The sequence below is a fragment of the Lepidochelys kempii genome, chromosome 2 (genome assembly GCF_965140285.1).
Source record: "Lepidochelys kempii isolate rLepKem1 chromosome 2, rLepKem1.hap1, whole genome shotgun sequence".
In the NCBI taxonomy this organism is placed as follows: domain Eukaryota; kingdom Metazoa; phylum Chordata; order Testudines; family Cheloniidae; genus Lepidochelys; species Lepidochelys kempii.
In genome coordinates this window covers 4,163,479-4,177,615 of record NC_136381.1, presented here as the reverse complement: position 1 = coordinate 4,177,615, position 14,137 = coordinate 4,163,479, and the positions used below count along the sequence as shown (strand labels likewise).

At 47.7% G+C, this 14,137-nt stretch overlaps 1 long non-coding RNA gene across 2 annotated transcripts in view; it reads left to right on the top strand.

Annotated features, from left to right (window-relative positions):
* The first annotated feature begins 12,403 nt into the window (after positions 1 to 12,403).
* LOC144930189 (uncharacterized) overlaps positions 12,404 to 14,137 on the top strand; it is a 45,663-nt gene continuing 43,929 nt past the window's right edge. For both annotated transcript variants that reach the window (XR_013635278.1, XR_013635279.1), the window contains exons 1-2: positions 12,404 to 12,525; positions 13,161 to 13,275. This is a non-coding gene — a long non-coding RNA (uncharacterized LOC144930189). The remainder of the gene's footprint in view (positions 12,526 to 13,160; positions 13,276 to 14,137) is intronic.

Below are 14,137 nucleotides of genomic sequence, written 5' to 3'. Positions count from 1 at the left end.
ACGCGCTATCTCAGAGTCACCCTGACTCTTCTCAGGTATCCCCCCCCTCCCCCGCCCTGACCCTCCTAGGCCCCCACCTCCATTGGCCTGACCCTCCTCTTCCCCTCCCAGGCGCCCTCACCACCACCCTGACTCTTCTCAGGTATCCCCCCCCCCCACCTCATTGGCCTGACCCTCCTAGGCCCCCCACCTCCATTGGCCTGACTCTCCTCTTCCCCCTCCCAGGCGTCCTCACCACCACCCTGACTCTTCTCAGGTATCCCCCCCTCCCCCCTGACCCTCCTAGGCCCCCCACCTCCATTGGCCTGACTCTCCTCTTCCCCTCCCAGGCGTCCTCACCACCACCCTGACTCTTCTCAGGTATCCCCCCCCCCCACCTCCATTGGCCTGACCCTCCTAGGCCCCCACCTCCATTGGCCTGACCCTCCTCTTCCCCCTCCCAGGCGTCCTCACCACCACCCTGACTCTTCTCAGGTATCCCCCCCCCCCCCCCACCTCCATTGGCCTGACTCTCCTCTTCCCCCTCCCAGGCGTCCTCACCACCACCCTGACTCTTCTCAGTATCCCCCCCCCCCACCTCCATTGGCCTGACTCTCCTCTTCCCCTCCCAGGCGTCCTCACCACCACCCTGACTCTTCTCAGGTATCCCCCCCTCCCCCGCCCTGACCCTCCTAGGCCCCCACCTCCATTGCCTGACTCTCCTCTTCCCCTCCAGGCGCCCTCACCACCACCCTGACTCTTCTCAGGTATCCCCCCCCCCACCTCCATTGGCTGACCCTCCTCTTCCCCCTCCAGGCGCCCTCACCACCACCCTGACTCTTCTCAGGTATCCCCCCCCACCTCCATTGGCCTGACCCTCCTAGGCCCCCACCTCCATTGGCCTGACTCTCCTCTTCCCCCTCCAGGCGTCCTCACCACCACCCTGACTCTTCTCAGGTATCCCCCTCCCCGCCCTGACCCTCCTAGGCCCCCCACCTCCATTGGCCTGACCCTCCTCTTCCCCCTCCCAGGCGCCCTCACCACCACCCTGACTCTTCTCAGGTAACCCCCCCCCCCCCCACCTCCATTGGCCTGACCCTCCTAGGCCCCCCACCTCCATTGGCCTGACTCTCCTCTTCCCCCCTCCCAGGCGTCCTCACCACCACCCTGACTCTTCTCAGGTATCCCCCCCCTCCCCCGCCCTGACCCTCCTAGGCCCCCCACCTCCATTGGCCTGACTCTCCTCTTCCCCTCCCAGGCGTCCTCACCACCACCTGACTCTTCTCAGGTATCCCCCCCCTCCCCCGCCCTGACCCTCCTAGGCCCCCCACCTCCATTGGCCTGACTCTCCTCTTCCCCCTCCAGGCGCCTCACCACCACCCTGACTCTTCTCAGTATCCCCCCCCACCTCCATTGGCCTGACCCTCCTAGGCCCCCCACCTCCATTGCCTGACTCTCCTCTTCCCCTCCCAGGCGCCCTCACCACCACCCCTGACTCTTCTCAGGTATCCCCCCCACCTCCATTGGCCTGACCCTCCTAGGCCCCCCACCTCCATTGGCCTGACTCTCCTCTTCCCCTCCCAGCGTCCTCACCACCACCCTGACTCTTCTCAGGTATCCCCCCCTCCCCGCCCTGACCCTCCTAGGCCCCCCACCTCCATTGGCCTGACCCTCCTCTTCCCCCTCCAGGCGCCCTCACCACCACCCTGACTCTTCTCAGGTATCCCCCCCCCCACCTCCATTGGCCTGACCCTCCTAGGCCCCCCACCTCCATTGGCCTGACTCTCCTCTTCCCCCTCCCAGGCGTCCTCACCACCACCCTGACTCTTCTCAGGTATCCCCCCCCTCCCCCGCCCTGACCCTCCTAGGCCCCCACCTCCATTGGCCCTGACTCTCCTCTTCCCCCTCCAGGCGCCCTCACCACCACCCTGACTCTTCTCAGGTATCCCCCCCTCCCCGCCCTGACCCTCCTAGGCCCCCCACCTCCATTGGCCTGACACTCCTCTTCCCCTTCTAGGCAGCTCGCAGGTGTCCCCACCACCACCCTGACTCTTCTCAGGTATCCCCCGGTCCCACGGCTTTGACTCTCCTCTTCCCCTCTCAGGCAACCCACGCCCACAGCCCTGAACCTCCTTTTCCCCTCCTAGGTGCCCTTACCAGCCTGCCCCTCCCAGGTGTCCCATCCCCACAGCCTTGACCCTCCTCTTCCCTTTCCAAGTGTTTTCCCACCCCCTGACCCTTCCCCACTCATCCCAGGCACCCAACTACCACTAGCTTGATCCACCTCTTCCCCACCACCCTGGCCCCCACTTGCCCTACCAGGCATCCCTCCGCCTCCTCTTCTCCTTTCAGGCACCCACAACCATCACCACCATCTGCTGTACCAGTAGCGCTTCCAGCCATGTGACATGCACCTGCTCCTGATAGTTAGAGGATTGGCACACTTAAAGAGAAAACAACCCAGCACCCTCCAATAGAAAAGCTAAGGCAGTAGAAAAACTGGCCAAGTGGGAATTGCTAACATGGAAAAGTAATACAGGATAATATCTAATGTATTTGTAGCTGTCTTTTAATGCAATTGAGTAACTAGAAATAAGGAGGATCTGGCACCATATGAACATACAACTTTCCGCAGACCAACAGCAGGTGCTTTATGGACCACAGTTTGAGAACCTCAGTACTAGAAGCCTGACTCAAAGCCCACTGAGGTCAGTAGAAAGAGTTATGTTAATTTCAGTGGGCTTTGGGTCAGACCCTAAATGACGAATTAGGTAAGTATTAGCACTGTTGATTAATTGCAGTTAACTCACGTGATTAACTCAAAAAAATTAATCGGAGAATGGCCCTGCCCTAACTCATCCAGATGTTATGAACACAAATACATTAAAGATTGTGAAGCACTCAGTTACTGTGGTAATTGGGACATAGATAGTATTACCAAATTTTTATTTCCCAATTTGACTATTGGTTCTTATAGACTAATCCCTTATTAATATTTTTATTACCATAGTGCCCAGGAACCCTAGTCATGGAACAGAGCCCCACTGTGCTAGACGCTGTACAAAGATGATCCCTGCTCCAAAGAGCTTACAATCTTAGTATAAAACAAGAGACAATAGATGGAGGCAGACAGATAGGGGAGTACAAAGAAACAATGGGCTAATAATGGTCAACACAGTAGTCAGTGATCTTAGTTTTTTGCAGGCATCGCAACAAAGGAGAGTTTTAAGGGGGTTTCAAAAGTGGATAATGACATAGCTTGATGGATGTTTACGGACATAGGCGCTGAAGCCATTGGTGCTCCTGGGTGCTTAGCACCCACTGGCAGCCAAGCTCCCATCCCTCCCCCCCCCCACTCTCATCCACCTGTGGCCTTCACCTATCAACTACTACTCCTCCCTCCCAGCACCTCCTGCATGCCGCAGAATAGCTGTTCAGTGGTGTACAGGAGGCACTGGGAGGTAAGGGGCAGAACAGGGCGGGGAAGAGGAGGAACAGGGCAGGAATAGGCAGGGTGGAGGTGGGGCCTTGGGGGAAGAGGCGGGAAGGGGTGGACGTTTGGGAGAAGGGGTGGAATTGGAGTGGGGTCTGGGGTTGAGTAGACATTGAGCACCCCCAGGGAAAATTAGAACCCAGTGCCTGTGTTTATGGGGAGTTCCTCCCAAACATGAGGGGAAGCACAGGTGAAAGCAGGAAGGGGCTTGTTAGATTTTCAAACAAGTGGGGATGGAGGCTGGCATCCTGGGCTGATCAAAATTGGTCCTGCTTTGAGCAGGGGGTTGGACTAGATGACCTTCTGGGGTCCCTTCCAACCCTGATATTCTATGATTCTATGAAAAGCTGAAATAAACCTTTCAATACTGACTGAGAAATGAAGTTGCAGATAGGCCACAAAGGGCCTTGAAATAAAGACAAGTAGCTTATATTTGATACAGTAGAGAAAGGGGAGCCAGTGGAAGGATGTACACAGAGGAGTGACGTGGTCAGAGCGACAGGCTAAGAAAATGATCATTGCAGCTGTGTCCTGAATGGCTATAGTGAGGCAAGGTTGCATTTGGCAAGGCCGCATCTTAAAGATGTTATGAAAGAAGAATCAGCAAGTATTAAACATAGCCTGGATATGAAAACCTGGAGAGATGTTCAGGTTGAAGATAATGCCCAGGTTACAGGCCTGAGTGACAGGCAGGATGGTGGTGGTGTTCACAGTGATCAAGAAGGGAAGTAGTGGGGTAAGCTGGGAATAAGAGCTTTGTTTTTAACCAGGTTAAACATGGGGTGATGGCTAGACATCCAAGAGGAGATGCCAGAGAGACCAGCTGACCTTTTAGTTTGGACGGAAGAAGGCAGGTCCGATGAAGAGAGGTAGATCTGGGACTCATCAGCATAAAGATGGTAGTTTAATTTCTGTTTATGAATGAGACTGCCCAGAGTTAAGGAGTAGAGGGAAAAGAGAGAGGGACCAAGGACAGAGCCCTGTGGAATTTCCCTGCAGAAAGTTGAAGGGTGGAATGTGGAGGATCCTCTGAAGGACACACTGAAGGAGCAGTACTTCAGATGGCTGAAGCTATGGCTGAAGTTTTCCAGAGTAGATCCGCTTTGAGTTAGGTTGCATAACATGGCAGTTGAACTACAGTAAGCCAGTCTATACAAGAGCTTCACTGACGGTAGTGACAGTGGGAAATGTTAACCTTTTAATTGTAATGCATTCAAATGTCACTAAATAAAGACATTTCTGCAGCTTAACAAATGAGGCAAGTGGAAAGAGTTTTAGGGCCCTCCCCTGAAAGGTAGGAACAGCATATAGGCTTTATCAACTAGGTTAAAAAAAACACCTGACTTGAAGAGGTAGAAGAGCCTGTGGTACGTGAACATACCGCTCAGTGTTGGTATGTTGTTGAATGTGGATTTTCTTCAAAGAAAATGTTGTCTGCTGTTAACAACCCATCAGATTTGAAAAAGCCCTTTATTAGCACTTGAGTAACTTTATTCACTGTGCTGTGACCCCAAAATGTCAGTGAGTTGGCTGGGTTTGCACTGGTTGTGAATCCCCTCTGTTGGGAGTCCCTTCTCCATCTCAGATATAGCTTTGCGCAGTAAATGTGTGTTTCATATCAAGACTGACTGCCTTTCTGGAAGATGCTTTAGTGAAACACAAGGTACTGAGTTCAATACAGGAGTAATAGGATGAAATTCTCTGGCCTGTGTTAAACAGGAGGTCAGACTAGATGATCTAATGGTACCTTCTGGCCTTTACCTCTGTGCAGCTATATGAAACAATTCCTCTGTGTCTCAATTTCCTATCAGCAAAATCGGGATAATAGCAGCATCCTACCTCCCAGGGGTGTTGTGAAGATAAATATGTTAGAGTGTGAGGTGTACAGATACGACAGCAAGGGGGCATGTAACAGGGTGGCTTGCCTGTGGGCCGGAGAGCCTGAGACTAAGCCAGCCCTGATTATAGGACAAGCCTCACCTGTGAGGAATCAGAGGCTTCCTGTATGAAAGGAGCTGGGTTTATGTGTTGGTAGGGCCTGTCTGGGGAAAGAGCTGGTGGGAGGAGACTGTAGGGCACAAGAAGGCTCCTGCAGGGCCCTGAGTGAGCAGTGGGATAGCTCAGAGCAGGAAAAGAAAGCTGCAGGAAAAGAAAAGCTCTTCAGGCCGTGACTAACCGGAGAAGTGACTGGGAGACCCAGAGGGAAAATAACGAGACAAAGTTGGAAGTGACCCTCAGGAAGACCGCAGTATGGGTAAGGGAGCTGATCTAGCTGTGCAGTACAGGGCCCTGTACTGCAAGGGTGGGACTGGGTTCCCCTACAAGCCCTGCACAAAGGTTGTTGAGCTCAGCAAGGAGCAGCAGGATGAACTGAGGACTGGCTGAAGAAGAGCGTCTGAGAAGGGAGATGGCTTTTTGTTTTCGTTAAAGAGAGAGTTTTGGACTCTTGTAATGTTACCAACATACCAACACTGAGCGGTATGTTCACGTACCACAGGCTCTTCTACCTCTTCAAGTCAGGTGTTTTTTTTAACCTAGTTGATAAAGCCTATATGCTGTTCCTACCTTTCAGGGGAGGGCCCTAAAACTCTTTCCACTTGCCTCACTTGTTAAGCTGCAGAAATGTCTTTATTTAGTGACATTTGAATGCATTACAATTAAAAGGTTAACATTTCATTTGGACTCTAATGTAGTGCCCATCTTTAAAAAAGGGAAGAAGGAGGATCCTGGGAACTACAGGCCAGTCAGCCTCACTTCAGTCCCTGGAAAAATCATGGAGCAGGTCCTCAAAGAATCAATCCTGAAGCACGTGCATGAGAGGAAAGTGATCAGGAACAGCCAGCATGGATTCACTAAGGGAAGGTCATGCCTGACTAATCTAATCGCCTTTTATGGTGAGATTACTGGTTCTGTGGATGAAGGGAAAGCAGTGGATGTATTGTTTCTTGACTTTAGCAAAGCTTTTGACACGGTCTCCCACAGTATTCTTGTCAGCAAGTTAAGGAAGTATGGGCTGGATGAATGCACTACAAGGTGGGTAGAAAGCTGGCTAGATTGTCGGGCTCAACGGGTAGTGATCAATGGCTCCATATCTAGTTGGCAGCCGGTATCAAGTGGAGTGCCCCAAGGGTCGGTCCTGGGGCCGGTTTTGTTCAATATCTTCATAAATGATCTGGAGGATGGTGTGGATTGCACTCTCAGCAAATTTGCGGATGATACTAAACTGGGAGGAGTGGTAGATACGCTGGAGGGGAGGGATAGGATACAGAAGGACCTAGACAAATTGGAGGATTGGGCCAAAAGAAATCTGATGAGGTTCAACAAGGATAAGTGCAGGGTCCTGCACTTAGGACGGAAGAACCCAATGCACAGCTACAGACTAGGGACCGAATGGCTAGGCAGCAGTTCTGCAGAAAAGGACCTAGGGGTGACAGTGGACGAGAAGCTGGATATGAGTCAGCAGTGTGCCCTTGTTGCCAAGAAGGCCAATGGCATTTTGGGATGTATAAGTAGGGGCATAGCGAGCAGATCGAGGGACGTGATCGTTCCCCTCTATTTGACATTGGTGAGGCCTCATCTGGAGTACTGTGTCCAGTTTTGGGCCCCACACTTCAAGAAGGATGTGGATAAATTGGAGAGAGTCCAGCGAAGGGCAACAGAAATGATTAGGGGACTGGAACACATGAGTTATGAGGAGAGGCTGAGGGAGCTGGGATTGTTTAGCCTGTAGAAGAGAAGAATGAGGGGGGATTTGATAGCTGCTTTCAACTACCTGAAAGGGGGTTCCAAAGAGGATGGCTCTAGACTGTTCTCAATGGTAGCAGATGACAGAACGAGGAGTAATGGTCTCAAGTTGCAGTGGGGGAGGTTTAGATTGGATATTAGGAAAAACTTTTTCACTAAGAGGGTGGTGAAACACTGGAATGCGTTACCTAGGGAGGTGGTAGAATCTCCTTCCTTAGAGGTTTTTAAGGTCCGGCTTGACAAAGCCCTGGCTGGGATGATTTAACTGGGAATTGGTCCTGCTTTGAGCAGGGGGTTGGACCTTCTGGGGTCCCTTCCAACCCTGATATTCTATGATTCTATGATTCTTAAGAACATAAGTATGGCCATACCAGGCCAGACCAACGGTCCATCCAGCCCAGTATCCTGTCTTCCAACAGTGGCCAATGCCAGGTGCTTTAGAGGGACTGAACAGAACAGGGCAATTATCGAGTGATCCATCCCCTGTTGTCCAGTCCCAGCTTCTGGCTTCCGGGCACCCTGAGCATGGGATTACATCCCTGACTATCTTGGGCACTAGCTATTAATGGACTCTATTCTCCATTAACTTGTCTAACCCTTTTTTGTACCCAGTTATACTTTTGGCCTTCACAATATACCCTGGCAATGGGTATCCACAGATTGCCTGTGCATTGTGTGAAGAAGTATCTCCTTGTTGTTTTAAACTTGCTGCCTATTGATTACGTTAGGTGACCCCTGGTTCTTGAGTTATGTGAATAAATAACATTGCCTTAGTCACTTTCTCCACACCATTCATGATTTTTATAGACCTCGATCATATCAATTTAGTATGTCTCTCTTTGAAGCTGAACAGTCCTAGTCTTTTTATTCTCTCTTCAAACGGAAGCTGTTCCAGACCCCATATCATTTTTGTTGCCCTTCTCTGTACATTTTCCAATTCTAATGTATCTTTTTTGAGAGGGGGTGAGTAGAACTGCATGCAGTATTCAAGGTGTGGGCATACCATGGATATATAGAGAGGCATTATGATATTTTTTCTGTCTTTTATTATCAATCCCCTTCCTAATGGTTTCTAACATTCTGTTTGCTTTTTTGACCGCCACTGCACATTGAATGGATGTTTTCAGAGAACTATCCACAATGACTCCAAGATCTCTCTCTTGAGTGGTAACAGCTAATTTCGATGCCATCATTTTGTATGTATAGTTGAGATTGTTTTCCAATGTGCATTACTTTGTATTTATCAACACAGAATTTCATCTGCCGTTTTACTGCCCAGTCACTAAGGCTGCGAGTCTTTCACAGAGGTCATGGCCGGAGCATTCCCCCAACCACATGCAGCACCCTGGAGTCCCCCAGAGCCCATAAGATTTAGTCAGGGGTATTTATAGTACAAGTCATGGACAGGTCAGGGGCCATGATTTTTTGTTTATTACCTGTGATCTATCCATGACTTACTAAAAATACCTGTGATTAAATCGTAGCTTTACCAGTCACCCACTTTAGTGAAAGGTTTCAGAGTAGCAGCCGTGTTAGTCTGTATCCGCAAAAAGAAAAGGAGGACTTGTGGCACCTTAGAGACTAACCAATTTATTTGAGCATAAGCTTTTGTGAGCTACAGTTCACTTCTCTTCACAGTCCGTTTTGGATTTAACTATCTTGAGTAATTTAGTATTGTCTGCAAACTTTGCTACCAAACTGCCTACCGCTTTTTCCAGATCCTTTATGAATATGTTGAACAGCACTTGTGCCAGTACAGATCCCTGGGGGACGTAGCTATTTACTTGTCTCCACTGTGAAAACTGACTGACTATTCCTACCCATTGTTTCCTATCTTTTAACCAGTTACTGATCCATGATAGGACATTCCCTCTTATCTCAGCACACCTTACTTTGCTTAAGAGCCTTTGGTGAGGGACCTTGTCAAAGACTTTCTGAAAGTCCAAGTGCACCATATCCACTAGATCACTCTTGTCCACATGCTTGTTGGCACCCTCAAAGAATTCTAACAGATTACTGAGGCATGATTTCCGTTTATAGATGCTACGTTGACTCTTTCCCAACATATCAAGTTCATCTATGTGTCTGATAATTCTGTTCTTTACTATAGTTTCAACCAATTTGCCTGGTATTGAAGTTAGGCTTACCGCCCTGTAATTGCCAGGATCACCTCAGGAGCCTTTTTAAAAAATTGGCATCACATTAGCTATCCTCCAGTCATTTGATATGGAAGCTGATTGAAGTGAGAGGTTACATATCACAGTTAGTAGTTCTGCAATTTCATCCTTCAGAACTCCTGGATGATTGACTAGGGGTCACCAAATGAAATTAATAGGCAGCAGGATTAAAACAAACAAAAGGAAGTAGTTCCTCACACAATGCACAGTCAACCTGTGGAACACTTTGCCAGAGGATGTTGTGAAGGCCAAGACAGGTTTCAAAAAAGAACTGGATAAATTTATGGAGGATAGGTCCATTCATGGCTATTAGCCAGAATGGGCAGGGATGGTGTTTCTAGCCTCTGTTTGCCAGAAGCTGGGAATGGGCAACAGAGGATGGATCACTTGATGATTCCCTGTTCTGTTGATTCCCTCTGGGGCACCTGGCATTGGCCACTGTTGGAAGACAAAATACTGGGCTACATGGACCTTTGGTCTGACACAGTATGGCCGTTCTTATGAATACCATCTGGTCCTGGTGACTTATTATGGTTTAATTTATCTGTTTCAAAACGTCTTCTAATGACACTTCAATCTGGGACAGTTCCTCCGATTGTCACCTAAAAAGAATGGCTCAGGTGTGGGAATTTCCCTCACATTCTCTGCAGTGAAGAGTGATGCAAATAATTCATTTAGCTTCTCCATAATGGCCATGTTTTCCTTGAATGCTCTTTTAGCACCTCAATTGTCCAGTCACCCCACTGATTGATTGGTGGGCTTCCTGCTTCTGATGTACTTAAAAAAAAATTTTGCTGTTAGAATGTTTGTCTTTTGCGTGTTGCGTTTCAGATTTTTTGCAGACCTGATTATACTTCTATACCTGACTTGCCAGAATTTATGTTCCTTTCTATTTTCCCCAGCAGGACTTGACTTCCAATTTTTAAAAGATCTCTTTTTGTCTCTGACCACCTCCTTTTCTCTGTTGCTTAGCCATGGTGCCAATTTTTGGTCATAGAATCATAGAATATCAGGGTTGGAAGGGACCTCAGGAGGTCATCTAGTCCAACCCCCTGCTCAAAGCAGGACCAATCCCCAATTGTTGCCCCAGATCCCTAAATGGCCCCCTCAAGGATTGAACTCACAACCCTGGGTTTAGCAGGCCAATGCTCAAACCACTGAGCTATCCCTCCCCCCAAATAGTGGTCCTCTCACTATTTTTCATTATTTGGAGTATATGTTTAGTTTGAGCCTCTATTCTGGTATTTTTAAAATTTTCATGAAGTGTGCAGGTATTTCACTCTTGTGACTGTTCCTTATAATTTCTGTTTAACTAGACTCCTAATTTTTGGGTAGTTCCCCTTTTTTGAAGTTGAAAGGGACAACTTCTTGGTTAGGACATCTGGGACCCCAAAAGGGGTGAGCTAAAGACAGTGAACCAGGTGGTGGACCAAATAACCAGGCAGAGAAACCTCCACAGTGCCAGGGGCAATAGGCCAGCAAGAGAGGTGAGACACCACACATGGTCATGAGGGAGTGCCTAGCAGTGAGTGAATTCTGTTAAAGGGTCATCTAAGTATCTAAGATAGATAGCGTATACCTTACAGATTTCTCCTATTGTTGGGGGCAAAGGGATGCTGCACCATTAAAATAAACTCCTTTTTCCCTTTGCAGAGTTAGTGCCAAATGCCAAACATTCAGCAGTCTTGCTTGACGTGTGTTAAAAAAACACATTTGTAAACCACAAAGTATTCCTGACACTTGTTCTTTGATAATTACACTGCAGTTGCATGACACTTGTTTGTGAGTCTAATTTAATTAAAGAAACAGTAAAAAGCAAATACAAGATTTTGATGCTGGACTGGCAGGGAGTCTGTATGTGAAAACATGCCCCAGGGAGGATGGCACACTTAAGAGAAATTAAATTGTCTCATTCTGCCTAGAACAAACCTTGTGCTAATCCCTCTAATGGGTTTAAACGTCACTAGAACTATGTATCTTGTGACAAGCGTGCAATAGGACCCAATTAAGTTACTCACACATTTGAAATCCTAGCTTTATCAGCTTTGGTTTAGTCAGGAGTCTCTTGGTGGCTTACAGGAAATTACAGGAGTCTCTTGGTGGCTTACAGGCTTGCTGAGAAGAGCTAAAATGTTCAACTTAGTTAAGCGCTGAGCCAGCAGATTGCAGGGAACTGATGATAGTATGAGTGGGAGTAGCTAGCATTTCCTGCTGGCTGCTCACAGAACTTGGCTTCCAAAGGAGAATGCATAGGGATCTTCTAGGAACTTTTTACCTTTCAATATTACTTATAATAAGCATCACCCTCACAGGTGTTTTCCACCAACCTAGAGTCCTAATATTAATAGCAATAAGAGCATAATTGTTTTACTGCATAGCAAATGCCAATTAATGACCAGATCTATTTAGGTTTTTATACCATGTGCATCACTATATTGTCTGTGCACCAAAATATATATTTCCAAAATCCAGCAGGTGTCTAAGTCTTTAGTTTCAGAGTGGTAGCCGTGTTAGTCTGTATCAGCAAAAACAATAAGGAGTACTTGTGGCGCCTTAGACTAACAAATTTATGTGGGCATAAGCTTTCGTGGGCTAACACCCATTTAATCAGATGCATGGAGTGGAAACTATAGTAGGAATATATATGTAACAGTACATGAAAAGATGGGAGTTGCCTTACCAAGTGGGGGGTGTCAGTTCTAATGAGACAATTCAATTAAAGTGGGCTATTATCAACAAGACGCAAAATCACTTTTGTAGTAATAACCAGGGTGGCTCATTTCAGACAGATGACAAGAAGATGTGAGTAACAGTAGGGGGAAATTAGCATGGTGAAATTAGTTTTTGTAGTGACCCATCCACTCCCAGTCTTTATTCAGGTCTAATTTGATGGTGTCCAGTTTTCAAATTAATTCCAGTTCTGCAGTTTCTCATTGGAGTCTGTTTTTGAAGTTTTTTGTTGAAGAATTTCCACTTTTAAGTCTGTTATTGAGTGTCCAGGGAGGTTGAAGTGTTCTCCGGCTGGTTTTTGAATGTTATAATTCTTGACGTCTGATTTGTGTCCATTTATTCTTTTGCATAGAGGCTGTCCGGTTTGGACAATGTACCTGGCAGAGGGGCACCCCCTATTTGGTAAGACAACTCCCATCTTTTCATGTACTGTTATATCTTCCTACTGTATTTTCTACTCCATGCATCTGATGAAGTGGGTTTTAGCCCACAAAAGCTTATGTCCAAATAAATTTGTTCGTCTCTAAGGTGCCACAAGTACTCCTCATTGTTTAAGTCTTTAGTTGTTGCACTTCTTTTTGCAGTTGGAAGTATAAAAAGGTTTTCTTTATGTCATGGGAAAGACTTGCTTAAGAGACGTGTCTTGCACTGGGATTGAAGGGAGTATTGGAATCTGTGGTCATTCTAATTTCCTGTAAAAGGGAGATCTATGGCAACTAAGAAGGCTCTGCCTCCCACTCTGACCAGTCTCAATTGTCATTCATAGATCCACAGTCCGTGAAGAAAGTAGCTATGGTGGAAGGTCCTGGTCATGGAGAGAAAGGTAGTTCCCTGCACTATGTGGGCCCAACCTACTGAGTGTTTTGATTATTAAAACCAGCACCTTGAATATGATCTGCAGCCCAATGGGGGCCAGGGTAGCTACTGGAGCAATGCGGGGCTAATGGAGCTCATGTTGACCTGTATTGACTAGGAAATGAACTGCAGCATGCAGAACGAGACAGAGGTTTTTCAAGGCCTGTGGTTTTCATTCCCAGGTACAGTGTGTTACAGTAATCAAGCCTGGAAGATATGAATACATGAGTCACTGGAGCCAAACCTGCACTTATCTGGATGGGATGCAGTCTCCTGGCCAGCTAGAGATGGAAGAAGGTATTTATAATAGCTGTTGCTAGTAATGATCCAACCAGTTCATCAAATTCGGTGATGAATCTTGGTCACATGCCACCTGAGGCACGTTGCGCATATGCTAAGAAGAAGAGTAGGATAAGAATATATTTTAAATACTCATAGTGCTCAGAACTACAACTGCTGGCTCAATATAAAACACTAGTAAGATAAAGAAGGTGGCGAGGATGGATTTGAAGACGGAGAGTGAGACTGCATGGTACATGGGACGAGGAAGGAGATTCCAAGGAAATGAACCAGTGTCAGTGTTGGCAGAGAGCTGTCTGGGGAAGAAACTGAAGGGAGGGCCAAAGTGCAACACGTTGGCAGAACACTGAGTGCAATATAAGAGAGGTACTAGAAGAGATGAGACAAGATGTAGGCTGGGCTGGGGTGGAGTTGTGCATGAAAGTGAGGATGAGGCATTGGGGTATGATAAGGAAAGAGACAGAAGCCAATTCAAAGCTTCAGGAGGAGGTGAGATATGGCTGGGCCAACGAACAGGAAAGGAAGATAGCAACATGCTAGATATGGGGATATGATGTGAGAACTGGGGAAGGCAGCGAAAAGGAGGAGGTTGACATAGGCTAGGCAAGGCAAGAAGTGATCAAGTATGGACAGAGACATACACAGGTGAAGTGACTTGTTTATGATCATGCAGCAAGTCAGTGGTAGATCCCGGAATAGGACAGCTCTTAGGACTCCCTGTAGGAACAAATTAATACCAGTTAGAGGGGTCTAACCCTGAGAGTGCCATCAGGCCATTCAGCAAGCTGTTGGGAGGCAGCATGTTCCAGTGGATAGGGCACTAGACTGCGACTCAGGAGACTAGAATGCTAGTTCCAAT